This window comes from Prionailurus bengalensis, chromosome B4, assembly GCF_016509475.1.
Source record: "Prionailurus bengalensis isolate Pbe53 chromosome B4, Fcat_Pben_1.1_paternal_pri, whole genome shotgun sequence".
In the NCBI taxonomy this organism is placed as follows: Eukaryota; Metazoa; Chordata; class Mammalia; order Carnivora; family Felidae; genus Prionailurus; species Prionailurus bengalensis.
In genome coordinates, this window is record NC_057358.1 from 60,523,964 (window position 1) to 60,540,694 (window position 16,731).

Here is a 16,731-nt window from a genome sequence, read left to right on the forward strand (position 1 = left end):
AGTTTCGTTTCCGATCTGGGACGTAGTAAATACCCCAGGAGAAGTTTAAAACACGATCCGCAAGGTTCTAGCCCATACCATTTACCCCCTTTTCTTAGAGATAGCAGCAAAGGCAGCATTTTTTTTTTTTTTTTTTTCCCACCACCACCCACTCCCAGCCGTGGTCTAGCTCAGCGAGGAATGTATAAAATTAGTTGACTCCTCTGAGTGACGGTCTCCGGGCCCAATGAGCGGGCGCCCGGGCGCGGCCGACCCCACCCCCTTGCGAACTCTCTTTGGCTAATTCCCGCAGGGAGGGAGGAGAGAAGGCGAGTGGGAGGTGGGAGGGGGAGGTACCTGGAACTGGGAGTGATGTCAGCTCCTAGCTCTGTGCCTGCCCGGATTCCTGACATGGTGTAGGGCCGAGAGGGTGGGGAAGGCGGGAGCGGGACGGGAAAGGGTTCGGGCTGGGAGCCTGCGGCGGGGCCACCGTGCTGGGGCTTTGAACTCGGACGGAAGGTGAACCAGAACTTTTGGAACTGGCGCCGGCGGCTCTCCACTCCCCAGGTAAGGGCGTTTGGCTCCTCTCACAGACCGGAGGGAAGTGGCACCGTTGTGCGGTTGCAGCTGGGTGTTGCAGCCGCTCCTCCTCTTCCCCGGGTCGATTTCCTTTCCAACTCACTCCTGTTTCCCAGGGGGAACGGGAACTTTTCTGGGGGTGGGGGGCTTAACTCCTAGGGCTCCCAACTAGCTTAAATGTGAAAAATACCTACAAGATGGACATGTAAGGTATTGTCTGTGTCCTTAGACCCCCCACACCCTAGTCTCCCAGTAATACTTGAGAACCCCAGTTAGAGAAGTGTGTGTGTATGGGGGGGGGGGGTTGTATTTAAATGTGTGACAAAAAGTTTATGACATTTCGACCCCAAAATTGCTTTTTGAGAGAGAACGAAAGTTTTGTGTATTTTTTAGTTTCCTTGTGGCCTGTTACATGTTGACCTAAATGAAAGAATATCATTGTTATTCTTAATATTCTTATGTATCAACATAAAAAAATCCCTTTATTGAGTCCAGTCAGGACAGGATGTGAGAAATTCACTTGGGGTGTATTAATTATGAGCTGTGGGAAAACTCGTCTCTTGGGGGCACACTTCTAAAACTCCCATCTCCTTTCACTCTGACATATTAACCGAGAATCCCTTTCATTGCCAACTTTCTGATCTGGAGGGGTTAGGAAGGCTGCTGAGGATCTTGAGATCTGTTTTCTGTGGCTGCTTGAGAAAAGGATGAGGGCTGGCAGTTGCGTTTTCAAGGATCATTTTTACAGAAGAGAGTTTGAACAGGGAAATAGTGTGGAAGGCGTGACAAACTCTTAATTATAGGAGCGTGGATTTTTCAGCATGTGGGACCAAAACAAATCCTTTCAGTAAGAAGTGCAGAGAGCAGTAGAGGAAGAACTCAATTTAGTGTCCAAGTTTGGTATTTAGGAAAAGCAATTGGCCGTTGAGAGGAAAAGGTATTTTGAGAAGTCGCAATAGAGAATTCTAATTTTTGTTTATTTCCTGTTTGAAACCCTTTTTCCTGCTTGGAGATCTTGTCTGTGCCCAGGTAGCTAATTGGCTGTGATTGGCTTTCTGGGAAGAGAATTCCATAAACTGTTTGAGAACCTCACTTATCAGTGCTTAAGTCTCTTTCTTTTGGAGGGGGAAAAAAAACCACAACAACCATATGGGCTGAGACCTCTGAGTCCAGTTTCCCTTTTCATTCACCACTGTTCCTCAGCAGTGAGGATCCTTCTGTTGCCAGGTCAGGTGTGAACTTCATTGTGAGTCAAAAACTGCATCCCAGGTGCCTTGAATGAAAGGGCATTTCCAGGAGGCGAGGAAAGAAAGAAGCTGAATTAATTTAGTAAATCCAAGTAGAGAAATAGGGAACACAGGACTTCATAGATGGGGCTCTCCATCTTTCAAGCCAGATGACAGTCAGGTTTCAGAGCTAGAAAGAAGTGGTTTGTTTTGCTTTTGTTTCTAAAACACCTGGATCTGTGTTATTCTTAGTTCTTGAAAAAATTAGTACAGGGTGGATCAGGAGCAGGCTTTTTGCAAAGGGAAGGCGTGTTTTACTGAAAAGGTCAGAACATTGTAATTTTGGTTTGTGTTTTGGGGCTAAGAAATAGCAATTGCTTAGTGGCTCTGAGATAGTGGTGGATAAGTCTTTTCTATATATGTTCTATAGGAAGTACATAAAACATACTGTATTTTCCACTGTACTTTTTCAGCAGGAAGGAGGAGGTAATGCAGAATTCCTGTGGACTAATGTGAGCTCACTGGAGCCTTGGTTGATAGTGTTCAAACTGCAGTTTGTAATAACCAGTCCAGTAAGGAGTATCTTTACGATGTTGTCCTGATGTGCCAAATTCAGATTTATGTTTTCTTTTCAAGAAGCAGGTCCTGGCTTCGGGACTTGAATATGCCAGCACTTTAAATTTCATTCACAGTTTGAGTAATAACACTAATTTTGTGTACTTAGTTTTAACCAATATTTGTTTCTCTTTCTCTGTGTTTATAAGGCATATGTAGTATAGTAAAATACAGTACTTTCAAAGGACAAAATTTGAAAGATATTTGAGTTACTGAGAAGGGTAGGATCAGGTTTTGGTTAAATTCTCTTCAACCAGCATCTATCATAATTCCAATAGCTGCTTAAAAAAAAAAAAGGATAATCTGGCCTTTGTGGACTTGAAATGCAGGGCGCAATGTAGTTCCAGATCAATAGTGCCTAATTTCAAGGGCATCATTGAAACAAGTTTTTTTGGAAACAAGTTCAGTGAGGGAGAGTTTAACTGCTTATGTATGTAGTCTTTTTGTCACTCACTGTCCCAGCATGAGATAAATCAGAACAAGGTCACTTTTTCACTGTTACTGACTAGCTGACTCCTTTTTAAAAAAAAAAAATTTTTTTTTCAATGTTTTATTTATTTTTTGAGAGACAGTGTGAGCAGGGGAGGAGCAGAGAGAGAGGGAGACACCATCCGAAGCAGGCTCCAGGCTCTGAGCTGTCAGAACACAGCTCGAAGCAGGGCTCGAACTCATGAACCGTGAGATCATGACCTGAGCTGAAGCTAGACGCTCAACTGACTGAGCCACCCAGGCCCCCCTAGCTGACTCCTTTTTAAAACATAATTTCCAAAAATAGGAAATATTTGTATTTTTTTTTTAATTTTTTTTTTTCAACGTTTATTTATTTTTGGGACAGAGAGAGACAGAGCATGAATGGGGGAGGGGCAGAGAGAGAGGGAGACACAGAATCGGAAACAGGCTCCAGGCTCTGAGCCATCAGCCCAGAGCCTGACGCGGGGCTCGAACTCACGGACTGCGAGATCGTGACCTGGCTGAAGTCGGACGCTCAACCGACTGCGCCACCCAAGCGCCCCAAGAAATATTTGTATTTTTATAGTCAATTTAGATTCCTTTGGTAATTTGTTACATTAAAATTAACTTTTTCAGTTTTTCATCTCCCATTTAAAAATGTTCCTAATTCCCAAATAGCACATTGTTCAAACTGTTAACCTGAAAGAGACCTCATTCATCTGATTCTGTCTTTTCAAAGATATTATTACATGTTTCTGACCTGATTTGAATTACCTTTTCAAAACATTGAGTGAATGAGCAAATTAATGACTATTCACTCACATTAGGGCGTGTATCTCGATTCTTTTTTAAATACTGCTTCAAGGTGGAGCCGTAGGCAAGAGATATTGCATAATGATGCCCTTTTTATTCCCAGAGATTTCCCTAGAAAGCCCTATTAGTTCTGAAATTAAGAAGAAAAATAGTCACAGTTGAGCAGCCAATTGTGAAATATTTCAGGGAGCTAGGATTTATTATTATTTTTTAACCATGGTTGAACAGATGGGTGTAAGTATGAGAGGCAAAGCTGTTAAGATCAGTGACACTGGGTGTTTGTTGTTTGGGGATAAATGGAACAAAGTGTCTGTCTTCTGGCCAGCAGTTCCCTTCAATGAAAGGTTGATAATTTCACTGTTAAATCAGTCATCAAATTGTACAAAAATGGACACTATCCAAAAACTGCTCTGGGCTTGTGTGGTTGCATTTGTTTCTTAAACTCGTCACAGTGCACGTCAGAACCTTCTTCCTAGTCAAAAAGCCTACAGCTTCAGCCATGTATATTACAACCACAAAGACTGATGCTTTAGTAATTGGAGGTAATGGCCTAAAACAGCTTAACTGAACCTACCCACCCTACAAAAAAACAAAGACTCTTCTATTTTGCACTGTTTATTTTAAATATAGTCATTGATGTCAGTTTGGTGTAAGTTGATAATGTTTCAAAAGGCCAAGTGGTGAGGATTACTTTTGCTTCAGTACTTTTTTCCATTTTGAAGGATCTAAAACACCAAACAACTGGATTTTAGATTAAAAAACGGGCCCGTCTGGAAGTTTTAAGTTTGCACACTTGTTAGGCACTTTTGTAGGGGAGAGGAGGATCTGAGTGAAATGTGTACCAGTCTGGACCCGTTGAAGAGCTTCTAGTTTTGAGATGTGGGTTTGGACTCCGAGTGGTCCCGATGGGTGTGTTGTCACAGTTTGTGACTGGACTTTGGTTATGTGTCTCCCTAGAACTTGCTGTGACTCACATTTTGACTGGCCCACATGCAAATCCTAGTTTTTTTTGGCAAATGTAATGCGTTCAGAATAGAAAGATCATTTGGTGGTTTCTGTACAGTGGTGTACCTAAAAATGTCCATGACTGAAGAAATTGTACAAACTCGAATTGCATTCAGTATCACTCATTCTGGCAAAGGCTCATGTCTCAAATATGAATCCTGGAGGAGGAAGATCAAATCCTGTCATGTCCGGGGCTGGCTGTGGGTTTTATGGACACCCTCTGAACTCCAGAGTAAGTCTAGTTGTTTTCACCTCTCCTTTAATTTAGGGAAATCAAGCATTTGACATAAAAAAACAGACGCAAGTTTGAGAGAGCAGTTGTGCTGATCCCTTGTGTGTGTTTGTTAACAAGGGCAAACTTAATTTTACCTGGTAAGAGAGAGTAAAGATGCTGTTTTCATTGCCAAGCCCATTCATATGTGGCTCAGTTCTTTAGGCAAGCAAGGTGGTTCTTGGGAAGAAGTAGGTAGGCCCATTGGGAAGTGCATTAATTCTTTCGTGCTATGAATGTAAAACTCTACTGTATCACTAAATATGCTTACATTATTTTGTCTCTCTGTACGAAGGATCTAGCTCACAGGATCTAGTCCCTTTTTTGCTGGCCCTTTATCACCTTTCTCACTATAGCGTTTTGCACAAATGTCATCTTGCTACTACAGGGTTTGTTTTATCAGGTTTTTGTGAGGAAAGTTTATTGAGTTTGCTTTCTTTACGAGAAAGTGAAACTGAGGCGAAAAGTCTATGGCCCGCTTTCTTAATATAACTTGTTGTTGTGGCCACAGTTGCATAAATGATGTTTCTGCAACCATTATCTTTCTCTAAAGATGCTGCTGCTTATAACAACACATCGTAGAGAGTTTTATTTTGTTTGAATCGGAATTTGCACACGCTCTATTTCTTCTTATGAATGATAGAAGAGTCTGAGCCTGTAGGTTCCCATCTGTATTGACTCCAGGAAGTGAGTGAGTGGGAGGAAGGGAAGTGGCAAGGACTCAGGAGAGACTCTGGTTGAACCTGTGAGTTGGTCAGGATGATTTGTGTGAAGTCACCTGGGTCTCCGTGTTTTTCCTCTGGATCAGCTGCTTTGGATGCTTTCGCCTTCTTCCAGCCCCCGCTCCTGGCAGTTTGTGACTTTGCACAAAGTCAGCTTCTCAGGCAGCTTCTCAGCACGGAGTTAAGGTTCTTTCATTGCTTTTTTTCTCTCCAGAATACCTGATTCTCTAGTGTGACTTGTGCTCTATCTACATCACCCTCTGGGGCAGACACAGCTAGATGCCAACCAGAATCCTTCCTACCCACCTCTTCCCTACAGCTAAACTCATTTTGTTTAATTTACCACCATAAAAAAAAAAAAAACCCAAAAAACAAAAACTTAATTTTTCCCTTGCAGGGTGTCTAAGTGCTAGTAGTCGTGGCCAATGAGACGGAAGTAGGTGGGTAGGGCTCCCCACCACATTCAAAGCTCTTACAAGGGGATGGCCTCTGTGAGTTTGCCTTTTGCTCTTTGTACGTTTTTCTCCCTGGAACACAAAGGCTATTTTCGAAGTGGAGAAACCATCTTGTGACCACAGACTAGTAGCTTAAGGGTTAAGCAGGCTGAGAAGCTGATGGCATTTTGGAACTGCTGTACCAGACCGTGTCTGCCCATTTCTTGACTTTTTGTGAGAAGAATAAAATCTCTATTTGGTTAGACCACAGAAATTGGGTCTCTTACTTGTGGCCAAATGTAATCCTGAGTCTAAATTTTAAAAAGTCATAGTTCATCTTTTCTCTACGAATTGAAAGGCAGCATTCTGTATGACCAGAGAGGGGTCAGACTGGAGCAAATTGACCCTCAGCTTCAATCCTGGCTTTGCTATTTATTACAATCTTTTTAAAATTTTTTCTTAATGTTTGTTTATTTTTGAGAGAGAGAGACAGAAAGAGTGTGAACGGGCGAGGAGCAGAGAGAGAGGGAGACAGAGAATCTGAAGCAGGTTCCATGCACTGGAACCTGTCAGCATTCCAGCTGTCAGCATTGAGCCCGATGCGAGGCTCGAACTCACAAACTGTGAGATCATGACCTGAGCTGAAGTCAGACGCTTACTGACTGAGCCACCCAGGTGCCCTACTATTTATTACATTCTAATATTGGCAAGTAACTTCTCTGAGTCTCAGTTCTTCCATCTTTAGTATGGTGGTACTGATATTTGTCTCACAGAATTTTTAGAAATAATTGAGAAATAATGAGAAATTATTAATAGAATTAATAGTGGCACATTTGGCATATACATTTTTAACAAATGGTGGCAGCTGCTGCTGAGGGAGAGTGTAATGGGGAGCCTGAAGAGGCAAGAAATTCAACTTCGAGTAGGTTCTCAGTAAACACAGATTTAAGTACTGAATGGGCCGTTAGCTTTACACCTGCAGCCACTGAACTCTTCGTGCTCACCGTTCGTTCCAGCACCCATCTCTTATCCTTAGTGCCACCTGCCTACACCAGAATATTTGGAGCTTTTCTGTGTCCCAACATGGGGTGAAAAGGCAGAGGATGTCCTTATGAGAAATTTATTAGTTATAGCCTAGGTCATCAATGAAAGGTGTTTGGCTCCAGAGTCAGACAGATGTAGATTAAAAGCCCATGTCCTTATTGGCTGTGTGATTTTTGTCTTCTGTGAAATGGGAATAACTGGGTGGTTGTGAGGATGAAATAGGATATTACGTGTGTGTAAGCAATTCTTGGCCTTGGTGTGAGGTCCTCTTGAAGATGTAAGGACAAAACATGCCTTTATCCTTGGGAATATTCACGTATAGGAGATGGGGGCAGAAAGGAGAAGGCCCTCCTTACACATAACCATAATACAAAACCGATTTAGAATACTATTTAGCTGTTAAAGTGTTTGAAAAAAAATATGTTGACTAGATGTCTATTGTATATTAAGAAAAACAACCAAGCACACATGTATAGTTTATATTTGTCAATGCATGAAAAATTGTTAAATTAGGAGGTAATTTATGGGATGTCGATTAACATGGCAGGGAAGATGAAAGGGGTTTTAATTTTTTTTTAAAGCATACTGTTTATTTTACAACACACATTACTCTTGAGATATAGGAAGTATTAAAGTTTAAAAAATTGATTCATTAGGCCTTTCGGAGGTAGGTATGGGAAGAGTGTGCTATCTATGAGTTGCATGAGTCACTCAAATGAAAGGTTGGGTTTGGTGGGGTCCTGCTAGAGAAGGTGGGATTTGAATGGTCCCTGAAGGAGGAGTAGGAGATTTTGAGGCGGTAGAAGGGGGAGATGAGCCCACTGGGGTTTGGAGCAAAGGTAGAATGTAGTGAGATGAATTTTAGAGAAAGGTAAGATCCAGAGATCAATATTAAGAGAGGTAAGATATAACGGAGTCAGCCCTTAGAGGGTTTTTAAGAGAGTGACAAGGTTATGCTTTAAAATGAGATTCTTTTACAGGTGGGGAGAATTATGAGAATTATGTTATAAAGGTGACTTTGGAAATAGTATGTTGAATGTGACTAGAATATAAGTGGTGAGAGGTGGGGAGAAGGGCAGAACACCTTCAGTCAAGAAAGGCATACAAGTGAAAGTTGAATTTTAATGGGAAATAGGATGAATTAAGAATTGGACACCTGGAATTTGAGATTCCATCATGACCCACAATAACCTATCTCTGTCTTCTCATTATATAAATGGGTAAAGTAACAGTACCTGTCTCATTAGGTTTTTGGAACGACAGCAGCAAGAGTAATAATAGCTCCTACTTACACAGCGCAAACACTGTTCTAAGTACCTTAAATATTTTAACTTAGATTTAATCCCTACATTGGCCCTAAGAAAAGACACTGTTATTCCTACATTACAGATGAGGAGCCTGAGGCACAGAGAGGCTAGATGAATTTCCCTAGATTGTTTGTGTTGGACTCCGTGTTAAATGCAGGTAGGTACAGTCTCTAGGGTCAGAATATTCAACCACTTCATGTTATTGCCTCTGGCTTATTTCTGGACTTGGCATTGTCAGAAGCCATTAAGAACTGTTAGTTGATGTATCTACACAAAGGTGTTAAGAATTTGAAATTTAGGTTTGGAGTTTAGGCAGAATCCTAGATTGATGAATCATTTCCATGGAGCTGTTACACAACAATTAAAGGTAGATGAACTCACTACAGAAGATGATGTAGAATAAAACGGGAAGCAAGTACAGAGCCTTCAGGGAGCTCTTCTTTTTTACACTTTATGTATATTTAATTTATTATTGTTTATAGTCCTATATTTTTAAATGACTAGAAAATATGGGACAAGGAACCTTGACAGGATATGGTATACTGAAGTTTATTTGAGTCTAGTGTTGATAAATTATTTCTAGGCCATGGAAGTTTTTAATGTCAAGAATAGATGTCCTCTGTTATGGATAAATAATGAGTACAGTTCATCTTGCATTTGATTTATTTTTGGAAATCCTAGAGTGATGCCAATAATTTGCTGAAGCACAACAAACCATAAAATACTTCAGAAAGAAATAAAAGGCAAAATTAAAAATTTAGTTATTGGCTATTTGTTAGGCTGTGTACAATATGTCAAATGTTCCCAATTTTATTTTTTATTTAAATTTTTTAATGAAAGATGACGTTCTATCATTTTCAGGTGCATGACATAATGATTCGACAATTCTGTACATTCTGCAGTGCTCTCACCACACTAGATGTAGGTACCACCTGTCACCATACAGTGTTATTGCAACGTTATTGACCATATTCCCTCTGCTACACTTCTAATCTCTGTGACTTATTTATTTTGTAACTGGAAGTTTGTACCTCTTATCCCCTATCCCCTTCACCTATTTTAAAGAAGATGCAGAATAAAAAGAGAAGCAAAGTACAAACCGTCAAGGAACTCTTGGCATTGAGGCATGATGAGGCTAAAGAAAATTTATTAAAGGAGGTAGAGCACGAACCACCAGAGAAGGGGAAGATGGTGACAGCAAAGGGAAGAAGCACACCCTACACAGGGGGACTGTCCTTGCCATCTGGCACAACAGACCCATTACAAGGACGGGTCAACTGCCACTGGTCCAGCTACCAGGTCATTTGTGAAGTTGGAGAGTGTACAGTAAAACCTTAGATTGCGGGTAACTTGTTCTGCAAGTGTTCTGCAAGATGAGCAAACATTTCTAATAATTTGTTTTTACATTTTTTTAACGTTTACTTATTTTTGAGAGAGAGAGAGACCGAGCACAAGCAGGGGAGGGGCAGAGAGAGAGGGAGACACAGAATCTGAAGCAGGCTCCAGGATCTGAGCTGTCAGCACAGAGCCCGATATGGGGCTCGAACTCATGAACTGTGAGACCATGACCTGAAGCGAAGTCAGATGCTCAACCGACTGGGCCACCCAGGCACACCTCTAATACATGTTAATTTGGTAAGCGAGCAGTGTCTTGCCATATGAGTCATATGTGATGCCAGGTGTCACATGATCACAGCTGAGCCAATGGTTCTTGAAATTCACTCTTATATACTACCGCTTTGGATTACAAGCATGTTTCCAGAACGATTTAGGCTGTGAACCAAGGTTTTACTATATTTTCATTAGCCCAGTAGAGATGGAATCCAGAGTGCAAAAACCTGGCTATTACAAGGGAGGAGATGAGCTGCAGGTGGCCCATTAGCCCAGCCTTTCAAGGACTCGGACAAGGAGAAGCATGCTGCGACAGCTTGGTTTGAGGCAGGTACAGGTACAGGGGGTAGTGTGAAAGCAGCAAAAGCAAGGGGGGCGGATGAGTACAAAGTCTAGGGGAGGGGGCCACAGATGGATTAAAAATCAGGGGGGCGAATGCCTGGTTAGCCTTGAACTCCATAAGAACTTTCTTCAGATAGGATGGAAGAAAGGATGGGGGAAACAGAAAAAAATGTGATTGGAAGCGATAAGAGTTGAGTAAGTTCACCGCAGGCAGTCTGCATTTTTTCAGTGTAATAGGAATCAGTGAAAGGAAATTCATAGGCAGGCGACTTAGGCTCCTGAGAGGCTGGCTCTTGTGGGATTATTGGTGCAGAGGAAAAATTTGAAAGAATGACCGAAGTCTCTCATCTAAACAATACAAGCTGACACATTTGTCGGGATGTGTCTCCAGGCAGGAAAGTAATTTATTGAAGTGGAAAGTGGTGGCTACAAAAAGAAGAGGAGAATGAAATGAGACAAAGGAAAACTTGACTGTATTTGAAGGAGGAATTTTTAGACCACCAGACTTCATCGTTCACAGAACCACTTCCCTGGGGAAACCCAAGTGCTCCGAGTGGTGAGAAACAGCCTGAGTTCGGTCAAAACTGACCCGCCAAAGCATGGCAAAATACCCTGTAGAAGGTGTCTGCGTTGGATGCTGCTCGTGGTTACGGTCTTCTGTAGTCTTTGGTTTAACGGATTGATTTTAGAGTGATCTTTAGTCGGAAACAATGCTGAGTTGTAGTATCTCAGGAGATTTGTCGTAATGACCTGAGGGGGTGGGGGGAAAGGACTAAAGGGATTCGGTAATTAGGAGCATGGAACTAATGGAGCACGCCCATCAGTCCAGCCTTGGATATTTCTGGGTTTGCTCTGAAGGATATCAGGAGTGCTCACTTCGGCAGCACCTATACTAAAATTGAAGGATATCAGGAGGAACTTACCCAGGTGTGTGTAGCGTTTTAGATAGGTACGGTGTTCCTGAGTTCAATGGTTCTCAGTGGGGCTGGCCACATAATTTTTGGAGCCCTGTGTAAAATGAAAATGTGTGGCCCCTCGTTCAAAAAGCAGGGGGAGGGGCGCCTGGGTGGCGCAGTCGGTTAAGCGTCTGACTTCAGCCAGGTCACGATCTCGCGGTCCGGGAGTTTGAGCCCCGCGTCAGGCTCTGGGCTGATGGCTCAGAGCCTGGAGCCTGTTTCCGATTCTGTGTCTCCCTCTCTCTCTGCCCCTCCCCCGTTCATGCTCTGTCTCTCTCTGTCCCGAAAATAAATAAACGTTGAAAAAAAAAAATTTAAAAAAAATTAAAAAAAAAAAAGCAGGGGGAAAAATCCATGTTAAAGGTACTAACATGAAAAGCTTTTCCTTTTCTTCTATACTTTCGTGACTTGTTCTCGTGCTTGCTATTTAATAGCATTCTAAGTGACGGAAAATTAAAAATTTAAATTATTAGCATGATTTTTATTTCTTATACGGTGCAGCCAGCGTTAAGTGTAATTATAAGAGTATTTGAAGGGCGCCTGGGTAGCTCAGTTCGTTAAGCATCTGACTTTGGCTCAGATTTCATGGCTTGTGAGTTGGAGCCCTGCGTTGGGCTCTGTGCTGACAGCTCAGAGCCTGGAGTCTGCTTTGAATTCTGTGTCTCTATCTCTGCCCCTCCCCTGCTTGTGCTTTGTCTGTCTGTCTCTCAGAAACAAATAAACACTAACAAAAAGAATTTAAGAGCATTTGACACTGCAGAATTACTGAAATCACACACTTCATATTTTGTAATTTGTACATGCATATGTGTATTGTTCTTACCAGAACGTGGAAACACTGTTCATTTTTTTTTTTAAATTTTTTTTTAACGTTTATTTATTTTTTGGGACAGAGAGAGACAGAGCATGAACGGGGGAGGGTCAGAGAGAGGGAGACACAGAATCCAAAACAGGCTCCAGGCTCTGAGCTGTCAGCCCAGAGCCCAACGCGGGGCTCGACTCACGGACCACGAGATCGTGACCTGAGCCGAAGTCGGTCGCCCAACCGACTGAGCCACCCAGGTGCCCCTGGAAACACTGTTCAAAACTAACTCACTGCTGCTTTTTTTCTTTTAAGTTTATTTATTTATTTTGAGAGAGAGAGAATCGCAAACAACCTCTGTGCTCTCAGCACAGAGCCGGCCGTGAGGCTTGAACTGGATCTCTATCTAATAAACTATGTGATCATGACCTGAGAGGAAACCAAGAGGTGGATGCTTAACCCAGGCGCCCCTTATCTGACTACTTTTTTATTTCACTGCTTGATACATGCATTCTATCAGGCTTTGTCTTACAGAAGGAAGGGGCTGGCTTGAAGGAAGGACTGAAAGGAAGGAGAACCATGGGTTGCCCTATCTCTCCTTTTCCTTCTGTGCTATTATTTTCGGTGTACATGGTTGGCTACTAGTGGGAAGTAATAAGAGTAAGAGGATATGATAGGATTCTTTGGTTGTTTGTATTTCTTAGAAAGACATTGCTTTGTTTCTGTGTGCCGAGCAAGTTGTGGTTTCTTTGGATGGAAAGCACAGCTTCTGGGAGCTGTCAGCATTCACCTGCCTGCTCATTTGGTTACATTGGTAACACAGCTACCTTGACCTAGTCTTGCTAATATCCCATGCATCATGAATCTACAGAAATTCTGTGCTCTTGAGGTATTGCAAACACGGTGTAAAAATGGCAGCCACACATATTACATGGGATCTCCTCTGCTCACACATTGCCCCTTTAGACCTCCCTTATAAAACACAAGTTCAGAGTTAAACTAAGAATCTCAGCGGGCGCCTGGGTGGCTTAGACAGTTAAGCTTCTGACTGGCTCGGGTCATGATCTCATAGTTGGTGAGTTTGAGCCCTACATTGGGCTCTGTGCTGACAGCTCAGAGCCTGGAGCCTGCTTCAGATTCTGTGTCTCCCTCTTTCTCTGCCCCACCCCCACTTGCACTTGGTCTCTCTCCATCTCTCAAAAATGAATAAGTGTTAAAAAAAAAAAAAAAAAGAATCTCAAGATGACGACAGCAGAGCATTAAACCAAGTGTGGACCCTTTCTGAGCATAGGGTCCTGTGTAACTACACAGGTCACAAGTTCATGAGGACGGCTCTGTTCTCAGAAGTCAAAGAGCACACTCTTAAGCCTGTATGCCTCTGGTCTTAAAGATTCACTCACCTTCATTATCAAAGTTGCAATGGGTCAGGTTTGTGTCTGGTATCCTAGGGACCCTCGCCTTGCCATCATCACTGGTATTTTTGCCTTTCATACATTTTTGAATCACTCTCCATTGCTTCTGCCATTGCCTTGGTTTACATCCCTGTCAGCTCTGAAGTAGACCCTGGGTGTCTAAATGGGATATCTCTCCCTGTTGGATGAAGGATTGTGTGGAAGCTGGTGGTGTGGGCAGTGAAAGAATTCACCTGAGGCAGAACAAAAGCAGCTTGTCTGATGGGCCTGTCTGTATTCATCCAGGTGGTCGCTGGGGGCCCTTCCTACATTCCATTGCTCAAGCCTGTTTGCCTAAAAGTGGCCTCTACAAACCCTGCAGCTCGTTTGTAGATGTACAACAAAACCCTGTATTGTACATCTCCTTGCCAGACAGATCTTCAAAATAAACCTTTGGTTTGAGGCCACCCTGCCAGCCCCAAAGCTTTACTTGACCTCCCGTGGGCTTGGCAAGAGTTTTTAATGGCAAGACTGGTGGTCCTTCAGTTGAGACTGAACGGAGACAGGTTTCGTTTGACCTACACAGTATTTGAAGAAATTGAAGCCAGTACTTCAAGTTTGGGAGATTTCACCTAATTGAAATGCAGATTTTAAAAGCAGGCAATCTGGCTGCTCTGGGCTCTTGTTTCCTTATGTTGGGCTGATGCCCTTAGAGAACAGGAGGACCTGTGGATTTGGGAAGGAAGACGTTTGGATTTACTTTTAGGGCAAATTGACTCATTATTCTGGCAAAATCATCACTTTCCCTCAATGCAGATTTAAAACAAGCATCTGTCTGTTGTTCTCAGGGAAAGCTGATCTTTTAGTGTGAGAAATTAAGTTCTCCACCTGCATAATAGAAGTTGAATGTATGCTTTGTAGCAGCCCTTGGTTACTTTTTTAGGAGAAATGTTTCTTAGGTGTCACCTGGTCAGCGTCCCCACTGGTCACCTGTGACCTCGTCTGGTCTTGACCTCTTTCTCCAAGCTTGTCTTCCCCTGTCCTGCTGTGCTGAGACCCGGCCTGCCCCTCTGGAGAGCTTTAAGCCCAGCCCCACCTTTTCAGCTTCGCTTGTTGCTCTGCTCTTTGCTTGAACCTTTCCTTGTCTTTCCTCTAGGCCCAACTGAGGCAGTTCAGGAAGCTCTTGTTGCCGAGAGCCTGCATGAAAACTCAGCCCTCAAACTCTGCTGGAAGCAGGTAATTAAAATTTTGGATTTTTAAATGCTCGAGCACCACGTGGGTTGTACATTCAGATTGTTTTTGAGGGTCGGTTCCGACCCGATGATTTTGAAACGCTCTAATTCGTCCAGTGCCTGTGCCTATTTATTGCCAGTATCTAGTTGGTTTTTGAAATTATGCTTTGGGGAAGGAGCTTTATTCGCACTGTCTCAGCGAATTAGTAGGGCAGCACTAGTATGGTCTCCCTTTGACAGATGAGGAAACGGTTTTCTCCAAAACCGACGCTCTAAAGAGCTTATCCTTGCCTTATGTCTTATTTCTTCAGATAGGTTGTATACCTGTCGAAGGCTGTGACTGGGCCTTTGTTGCCAGGCTGTATCTGTTACTGTCAATACATGTTTCCGTGACAAGAGAAATGGTTTACTCAGCCAGTATGCACCAAGGCGCAGACAAGGCTCCATGGGGGTGATGCAAAGGATATCAAGTAGGAGAGATGGGTGGGCAGCAGTTATACTAGAAGGTATGCCTCCGACCTGTGCACAAATACAAGTGTAGAGTTTTGGATCTTGGGCTTTGAAGTTAGATGGGCCTAGCTGTGTCTATTTCCTCATTTGTAAAAGGGGGGCAATAATAGCTTATCATTTGTACCGCTGGTTTTCAGCTGGGGTGATTTCACCCCGTAGGAGTCAGGAAACATTTCTCATGTTACAGCTGGGGATGGAGGGAGGACTGATGTCCAGTGACTAGTGTCCAGGGATGCCACTGAACACCCTTCAATGCAAGGGACGTAACCAGAAATTACCGGCTCAAACTGACAGCTGGTGCTGAAGGTGAGAAACCCTGCCTTGTGGGTTTGTGAGGCTGAAGCCAGACCATGCATGCCATCTCAAAGATTGTAAAATCAAGCCTTGAGGAGGGTGAATCCCAAAAGGCTCCGTGTCAGCGGCATCTGTGATCCTTGCCAAGGAAAACCCTTGTTCTAAGGATTTCATGCTCTCCTGTTTAGAAGACTCAACTGGAGAATGTTTGTGTTACGCTGTGTGCTAACATGAGCTGGCTGCATGTATCGGAGCTGTGAAAACAATTGTTAATTTTTAGGGTGTTCCTCGTAAACTTCCTGCTTGCTTAACTAGTTTGTTCTATGATAATTTTGGTGTGTGGGTTTAAGTCCTCTCTCTGATGGAAAATATTCTGGTTAATGAATTTCCAAAATATGTTTTGGCAAGTGGGTTGTGAAAAGTTCTTGTTTTCACATCAACAAGCCTCGTGTTTTTCTAGTCCTAGATTTAAAACAAGGCCACCCTTCCCCCTGTTTACTGTCTTACCTGCCCACTGCACAGTGTTTGGGTATTGGTGGGAGTGGTTTGGAAGGTTGTTGGATTTCCATCAATTGTTTGTTGTGGATTTGCAGGGGAGATGGTTATTTAAATCTTTTGTAACTTCAAAAGTAATAATGCACCTTATGGACGATTTTAGTAGCATAGAACAACCATAAAGACACAGTTAAAAAAAAAAGTCTTCAGTAATCCTACCACACAAAGGTACAACTATAGTTGCTGTGTTTCTTTACATTTTTTTATTTGTACTTTTCCCCGTATTTGAAATAGTATGTGATTTGTGTCCCCCCTTTATTTTATTTAACATTGTTTTATTTGCCCTTCCCCACCCTACAAAAATAACTGTAAATATTATTTCTTTTTTTAAAACATTTTTTTATGTTTGTTTATTTTTGAGAGAGAGACAGAGTGGGAGCAGTGGAGGGGCAGAGAGAGAGAGGGAGACACAGAATCTGAAGCAGGTTCCAGGCTCTGAGCTGTCAGCACAGAGCCCGATGCAGGGTTTGAATTCACGAACCATGAGATCATGACCTGAGCCGAAGTCGGACGCTTAACCAACTGAGCCACCCAGGCACCCCTGTAAATACTATCTCTAAAGACTGTAAAGTATCCTACGTAGGGATGTTTCT

The 16,731-nt window shown here is 42.7% G+C and overlaps 1 protein-coding gene across 22 annotated transcripts in view; it reads left to right on the forward strand.

Moving 5' to 3' along the window:
• Nucleotides 1–304: 304 nt before the first annotated feature.
• Nucleotides 305–16,731, forward strand: part of PPFIBP1 (PPFIA binding protein 1) — a 176,425-nt gene continuing 159,998 nt past the window's right edge. For 5 of the 22 annotated variants that reach the window (XM_043561648.1, XM_043561646.1, XM_043561649.1 and 2 more), the window contains exons 1-2: nucleotides 369–546; nucleotides 14,704–14,783. The gene's annotated coding sequence lies outside the window, so the exon portion shown is untranslated. Of the gene's footprint in view, nucleotides 547–14,703; nucleotides 14,784–16,731 lie in introns of those variants that run through there. The other 17 variants (XM_043561653.1, XM_043561660.1, XM_043561665.1 and 14 more) reach the window with 10 other exon arrangements.